The sequence below is a fragment of the Diabrotica undecimpunctata genome, chromosome 7, assembly GCF_040954645.1.
Source record: "Diabrotica undecimpunctata isolate CICGRU chromosome 7, icDiaUnde3, whole genome shotgun sequence".
Classification (NCBI taxonomy): domain Eukaryota; kingdom Metazoa; phylum Arthropoda; class Insecta; order Coleoptera; family Chrysomelidae; genus Diabrotica; species Diabrotica undecimpunctata.
In genome coordinates this window covers 83075540-83083538 of record NC_092809.1, presented here as the reverse complement: position 1 = coordinate 83083538, position 7999 = coordinate 83075540, and the positions used below count along the sequence as shown (strand labels likewise).

Here is a 7999-nt window from a genome sequence, read left to right as displayed (position 1 = left end):
TCGTCTTTAGCAAAAAGTTAAATTTTATTAACATCTTAAATGTTGGAGAATCTTACTCTTTGATTATGATTTCCGTGTAAATCCTCCTCACAATCATATCTATCCTTTAGTTCAAAGAGTACTTCACAAAAACCATTTTGACACCAGGATGATTTTTTTCTAAATATCAAATGCAAGTCTGACGCTAAGCAACTAACATGAAAATTATCAGATACAGCTTTTAGACATTTTTGTTTTTCAGAGAAAATTAATTTAAATACTCTGTAACATGGGCGACAGAGTAGCAAATTATATTTTGATATTTTATAATACCTAAACCATAAGCAATAGTAATCATTAAGTGCAAAAGATTCAAAATCCTCACAATCTATAATTGCCTGACGAAGTGCAGGTGAAATATTTAATTCTAGATCATGATTCTCAAAGTCACAAACTTGAAAAGGTTCATAAGGAACGGGGTTAGTTTTAATTTGCGTCCATTTAATTTTACTAAATTGTTGAACTATTTTTTCCGTTAACACCCATGGTAAAGGCGATCTGCTAATAAATTTTGAAATTTCATGTGTGTTTTTGATAATAGTGCTTATACATAAATTTTGTAGACTTTCCATCTCCAAATCTGAAAAATGAATTCACCTATGTGTTATACTATAGTGACCCCATGGTAAAGTATCAAAAGTGTTCGACAGTAAGTACCGTTTATCATCAAAAGGGTTTAAGGCTATTTTAGTTTGCTCAATACTGTAAACTTCATGTAATTTGGATTGTATACAACGCTGTGTTGCATAAAAAAGTGATTTTGATTCGACAGTTTCACGAAAATGTTTCAAACAATTCAAATAATCATCAAAGTTAATTTTAGTCTTTACAACATTCATCTTAACCCCTTTTGACTTTTTAACATTTTTCTCTCCAGCCACTTTATATGTATATTGGTTTGAACGAAGACCTATGAAGTGAGTCATGATTTTTGAGTTATTCTCATCTTTCATTAGACCAGGCACTTTTTTGTTTACTAAAGGAATATTCCAAGGATTCTTTGGAGGATAATCGCTTGTATCAAATCTATGAATATCAGTCTTAATCATTTCCTCGTATATATCATTACATTCAGTTTCATAAATCAGTCCATCAGTATCAATATAAAGCAATTTATTTTGATTTAATGGGAATTTTTGTAACATATAGTCATAATGAAATTCATATATGCAGATTTTAGACAGTTCTAAGATTGTCATTCCAACATACAATGGTTTATTGAAAATAATTTCAGTTTTCTTTAATTCTACTGCCATTAATGATTCATCGAAAATAACGCGACTATGAAACTTCGGGCTAGCAATCAAATTTCGAGCACCTATTCGCCCCTGCCATTTATTGACTAATTTCACCAACCTATGCTTCCTCTGGTTTTCCATAGTTTTTCCGAATACAGCGTTATTCATGAGTTTGTATAAGTTTTTCTCAAAGCTTGTTTTAGCTTGAGCCCTCAATTGTGTATTAAGAGCAATGTAACCTTTTAACCAAGCCATCTGCTTAAATCTCAATACCTTATGAATTCTAGTAAGAACTAATCCATGTGATATAGCCTGTTTTAGGTTCCTGTAGTGAATAACGTAGTTAGTTTTATTGTACAGAGTAGACAAGAGTTTAGATTGTTTGGAACCAGGAAGTTTGCAATGTTCTACACAAAACGGTAAATCTTTATGGTGGTCATGTAAGTTTTCTGGGTAAGAGAGATCAACTTCAAGAATGTATCCCTCTTTTGCATCGTCAGGTATTGACATAACATCGATATTTGTATCATCCCAATGGAAACCTCCATAAGGGAGTGGTTCACTCATCGCCCAACCATATAAATTGTTAACATCAAGATACATGAGATATTTAGAAGGTTTAGTTGGATCGTAATTCATCATGTATTTGTTGTTAGCCTCCCCCATACGGTTACAACACTGTGAGATACCTCCACGTATACCTCGTTCATAGAATAAAAGCATATCAACATCTTGTATAGTTTCCAAGTGACATCCTGTATACTTAAGCATTGCATCCCATGTGAAACCCGGGATGGTATAATAGTGTTCTGGATCTAACCCATATGTCTTGTAGCATGTGTCTCTAAAAGTTTCGAAAACTACAGCCAAAAGAAGTATATCTGTCTTCATGTATAAATTACTGTAATCCCAAAGAGTTTTCATGTTAAATTTCTCCCAAACTAATTTAGCGTGAGCATAATTTAAATCTGATATATGCTCATCGTTCAGTTTATTGTAAAATTTTTCTTTATTTGGCAACTTTGTTTCATCCAACCGTTCAATTTTATCTAAATAATCATAAAAGAACACTCCTTTTTTAGTTAACAACTTGAACGTTTCATCATCTAAATTTGGAAATTGTTTTCTTAAAATTCCGAAATTTTCTGACTTCAAAGTTGAAACTAGGCTATCTAATGAACTCCCCATAAATCTAAAAGTATCAATGAAACGGAAACTAATATTTGTCTTTTTATGGTAAACTGTGAAACTAATATATTTTTCTTTGTTGATGGGTAAAATGGAAATGTGGTACATTTTCGCTAAATCCTTTATTATGAAATGTGAGTCGTAACCACTCATATTGTGGAAGGCTATTGGAACCACAAATGATTTCTTATAATTTAAATTGCACCCACTATGTGCAAAACCTCTAAAATTGCCAGTCAAATGACAATGGTCTTTTACAATATGATCCTTTTCCAAAAATTTTCTATTGCAAATGTGACATCTCTCAGTAGCATCTTTTAAACTTACTTCAACGTTCATGGGTTGAATATCTATTAATTTTGAATAAATAAATTGAGCCAAGTTATCAATTTCATGTGAAAACCATGACATACAATCCATACCCACACGGCTTTTATAAAATGATAAATTATCGTCATAATTACACTTAAAATATAATCCAGCACTGTACGCTGTGTGTCTTTGATATGGATACGTTGATGTAGTTGATGGTATTGGGTGGGATACGCGCAGAGGAACGAGCAGTGATTCAAAATCTGCATATACTAGGAACGGCAATTTTTCTTTGTAAACAAAATTTTTAAATTTAACATATGGTTCCTTGGTGAAACTTATTTTGCAGTCATCTATCTTTTCACAGTAGATGGTATGAGCATCCAACTTTTCTTTTGTATAAAAATAATTAAGACATCTATCACATATAAATTTTTTTCCATGGTGTTTAGAAAGTTGTGATTTGACAAGTTTACCTAAATCTTTTATCCAAATATAGTGAAAATGTATTATATCTTCATCACGTCCACCACTCCATGGTCCGACGTTGTCCACTTCATTATTAAAATAATATTTATTTTGAACTATCAACAAATTGACATGTTTTTCTCGTTTGTGTTTAGTTAATCTTACAGGAAGCACTGAAAAGTTGAAATGCTCGTCTTTAACATTTAGCTCGAAAACGTTAACAGAAATATTTTCATTATTTTTTTCAAAGAGGGGAATTTGATTTAGAGTTACTGGAAATGTAAGACCTTTTAAATTAAGAACTTTGGTGTAGTGAGGGTATGAATTAGTTTGGTTAGCGTTTACGTTAACTGAATATAATGCTGATACAATAGCCCAAGCAAAACAAGCCTGGTCGTTATTCTTAACATTAATACAAGCTCGTTTTTTAGCAACTTTCGGATGCAATTGAATATACGATGAGGCTCCTTTAGCCATTTCAAATTTATTAATGTTTATTTCTAAAGATATAATTTTATTCAGTGCCCAACCACTTTGAGATTCCGCAAATTCAGATAAATCGTTCAAAACAACATCTTTAACAAAAACTTCAAACCAATAATTTAAATCGGTAATCACATCAATAATTTCATTTTTAGTTTGAAAATATTTTCTTTCTAAAATTTCCACATCTTCAGCTTTTTTGATAAATTCCCCACAAAATGTAGTATTTACTTTTAGTATGCCCATTGTTTTTAAGTTGAATTCAATTTTTTTTTTAAATAGTTTAAAAGCATCAGCAAAAAACTGTAAAATATCTTTATGCTCTTTATTAATAATTATTCCTGTTTGTACTCTACTTTGAAAAATTGATACTATATTTCTCCAAACAACTTTTGCTTTACTTTTACGTCTAATATTTAACCCACCACCCGCAACAGAATTTAAATTTTGAAGTATAATTAGAAATCTTTTAAGGATCCCTACATTAGTTTGAAGTTTTCGTAGCGTCCCTATACTTAAATCACCATCCTTAATAGCTAAATTGCATAAACATATATGTTTTTTAACTTGCATTATATAATTTTTTCTTTCTCTATCTGAACAACGCTTTTTTAAAAAAAGTAGTTTTTCAGCTTCATCAAATTTTTTAATTATCTCACTACTAAGTATAGTAATTTCCTCAGAATTCATTTTTCAAAATTTGGAATATAAAAAATCTACTTACAGTTTTCTTTTTTTCTTAAATTTCAATTATTTCAAATGACGCTGCTGGATTTGGTTTGCCCGTGCTCACCAGGCCTCTAAAGACGACAGCGTACTTTTCAGTCTTAAACTGTTCTATATAGGGGATGTAGTCCTCGGTAACCCGCTTCGGTAGGAACACCACAGTTTCCTCTAGTTCTAATAGCACCGTTTGTCCAAATGTTGTGGTGACAATTTTAGAATTTACTATTTTAAATGGTTTGTCAACTTGCAATTGCTGCAGCTTTCTAATCGGCTTTGCCTCCTTCTGGATAACAGAAACTTTGTTAAGTTTGTTTAAATCCATCTGAAATAATTTTAAATATAAGTTTATTTGCTACAGTGTAGATTCTATCATTAAAAAAGATGAAAAAAGACAATAACAAGATAAAAAATCGAGGTCGAGGCTACAAAATCATAGCTATATATAATAGGATACATTACATACGAGTTTTACAGCTCGTAATACAAGGTAGACGTGGACTAGGACACAAACGACACCCATAACTTAAGAATGTACACAAAAAAACCAACAAATACCACGCTACTGTGTCTCTTGCAGGTCTGAGGTAAAATTGCAACAGTAAAACATAAAAGATGATAAAAAGCTAAAACTAACTTAAAATTCTAACAGTAAAACATAAAAGAATATAAAACATTAAAATGGCAAACAAGCAGAAACTACAAACTCATAGTTATATACGTACAAGTTTCTACAGCTTATAATAGAAGATTAACGTGGACCAGGATGCAAACAAAACTCATAACTTAAGAATATACACAAGAAGGCTTAAAATAATAAAAAAACATTTACCAGCAAATACTATGCTATTGTGTAGATTTCAAGTGTTTAAAGTAAAATCGTAACAGTAAAACATAAAATGTGACAAAACATTAATATGATGATGAAAAAGAAGAAACTACAAAATCATAGTTATACAATAGAATGCATTACCTACGAGTTTCTACAGCTTGTAATAGCAGGTAGACGTGGACCAGGACTCAAACGAAACTCATTACTTAAGAATATGTAATAAACGTGGACCAGGACTCAAACGAAACTCGTAACTTAAGAATATACACAAGAAGGTCTGAAAAAAGCATTTACCAGCAAATGCTATGCTATTGTGTAGATTTCAGGTCTTTAAGGTAAAATTATTAAATTAAACATAAAAGAAGAAGATGAAAGACGTGGACCAGGCTCAAGCATTACCTACGAGTTTCTACAGCTTGTAAAAGCAGGTAGACGTGGACCAGGACTCAAACGAAACTCATAACTTAAGAATATGTAATAAACGTGGACCAAGATTCAAACGAAACTCGTAACTTAAGAATATACACAAGAAGGTCTGAAAAAAAAGCATTTACCAGCAAATGCTATGCTATTGTGTAGATTTCAGGTCTTTAAGGTAAAATTATTAAATTAAACATAAAAGAAGAAGATGAAAGACGTGGACCAGGCTCAAGCATTACCTACGAGTTTTTACAGCTTGTAAAAGCAGGTAGACGTGGACCAGGACTCAAACGAAACTCATTACTTAAGAATATGTAATAAACGTGGACCAGGACTCAAACGAAACTCGTAACTTAAGAATATGCACAAGAAGGTTGGAAAAAAAGCATTTACCAGCAAATTCTATGCTATTGTGTAGATCTTAGGTCTTTAAGGAAAAAATTATAAGATTAAACATAAAAGAAGAAGACAAAAGACGTGGACCAGGACTCAAGCATTACCTACGAGTTTCTACAGCTTGTAATAGCAGGTAGACGAGGACCAGGACTCAAACGAAACTCATAACTTAAGAACATACACAAGAAGGTTTGAAAAAAAGCATTTACCAGCAAATGCTATGTTGTTGGGTAGATTTCAGACCTTTAAGGTAAAATTATAATATTAAACATAAAAGAAGAAGACAAAAGACTTCTGAACACAAGTAGCAAATATTTAAATAAAAAAATATATACTTACTTTTTAGTTGTATTGATCACACTCACAATGACGGAAACTCTATGAAATGGCAATCCGCGATTTTTGCTTAAATAGCAGCTAATTCGGAAATCCCTTGTGAATTTTACGCCCCTTTTAACTAGTAATTTGCAAATACACACCATTGGACTGTGGGTGTATCTGGTTGATGGTTTAAATTTCAAAACCTTAGTTTCTTTATATGAATTCTAAACTGTATATACATTAACGCATTATCGGAATGTGGGTGTATTCAGTTGATGGTTTTAAATTACAAAACATTCGTTCGAATAAAATGAAATTATCATTTTCTCTTAATTCTAAAACTGTATATACTTTTACGCGTTATCAGAAAGTGGGCGTATCTAGTTGATGGTTTAAATTGCAAAAATTCGTTTCTTTATATGAATAAAATTAAATTTTATTTAATACTAAAAAATTAAATCGTTGCTTTTTAGCTTGCTAATGACCAATATATACGACGTATCTGCATTGCCTAATTTCCCCATTTATCATATTTTGTTACTAAATATCTACATAACACCATAAAATTTCCTTTACTCATCTTTTCACCGCTTTTTCTTTACCATTTCGAACACACACCCCCTCTGACGTCAGGGGAGGCTTTCTTGTACATCTACACAGGCCCCAACGCCACCTAACCAACTCTGTCAGCAAATTATTCATTCCAACAATATTATTACAACAATATTGCGTATTTTCTACTTCTCACCCTTTTTTTCAACCCTATCACGATAGGGTGTACTTCTTTCATACTTATATTTCTTGTACATCACCCCCTACATCCTCAGAGGCTACTTCTACGGCCTCAACGCCACATACCAGCCATCCAACTGGCCGCCATCTTTTATTTGAAATTCCCATATTTTCTCTACTTTCAATGTTAAAAAAGTAGGAAAAGGCATGTTTATGCTTTTATTTTTTTAAATCTATTCTGTTTTCTTTCTAGAGTTCCGTCTTTTTTAAACGACCTGTGTTCTTTTTTCAATTGGGCACTTGTCCTAAGCTATGACAAATACTCTGTCCTCTGCTATTCTACATTAATATGACATTCATTATTTTCTCTAAACACTCTGTCCTCTGCTGTTCTACATTAATATGACTGATTTATTTTATCTTTCTTGCAGCTATTTTAATGTTTATCCTGTGTATCTTTTTCTTCTTCTTCTTTTTCTTTTTATATAGACATAACTCTGTCTGTTTTTCATTGTGCTTCCAGTAAGTTGCCTTTCCATCGTTTTCGTGGTCTTCTTACTGATCATCTTCCTATGGGTTAACCGTCTCTTGCCGTCTTTATTGTTTTATTTGTTGTCATTCGGCTTATATGATCGTTTCGTTCTACTCTCCTATTTCTTAACCAGTTCTTGATGTTCTTCACCTTGCATCTACGTCGTATATCTGTACTTCTAGCTCTGTCCCATAGTGTCTTACCATCAATTTTTCTAAGTGTTTTCATCTCTGCTGTTTCACATCCTTTTTGTCCTCTCTGTATCAGGTCTTGTTTCTGCCGCGTATGTCATTATTGGTCTGATGACTGTTTTGT

General features: G+C 32.1%; 1 long non-coding RNA gene across 1 annotated transcript; it reads right to left on the bottom strand.

The window, feature by feature from the left end:
• Positions 1-397: 397 nt before the first annotated feature.
• Positions 398-6495, bottom strand: LOC140445540 (uncharacterized). The gene is made up of 3 exons (XR_011951409.1): positions 6439-6495; positions 4453-4776; positions 398-619 (listed from the first exon to the last, which is right to left on the bottom strand). It is a non-coding gene; the product is annotated as an uncharacterized lncRNA (long non-coding RNA).
• Positions 6496-7999: the final 1504 nt, after the last annotated feature.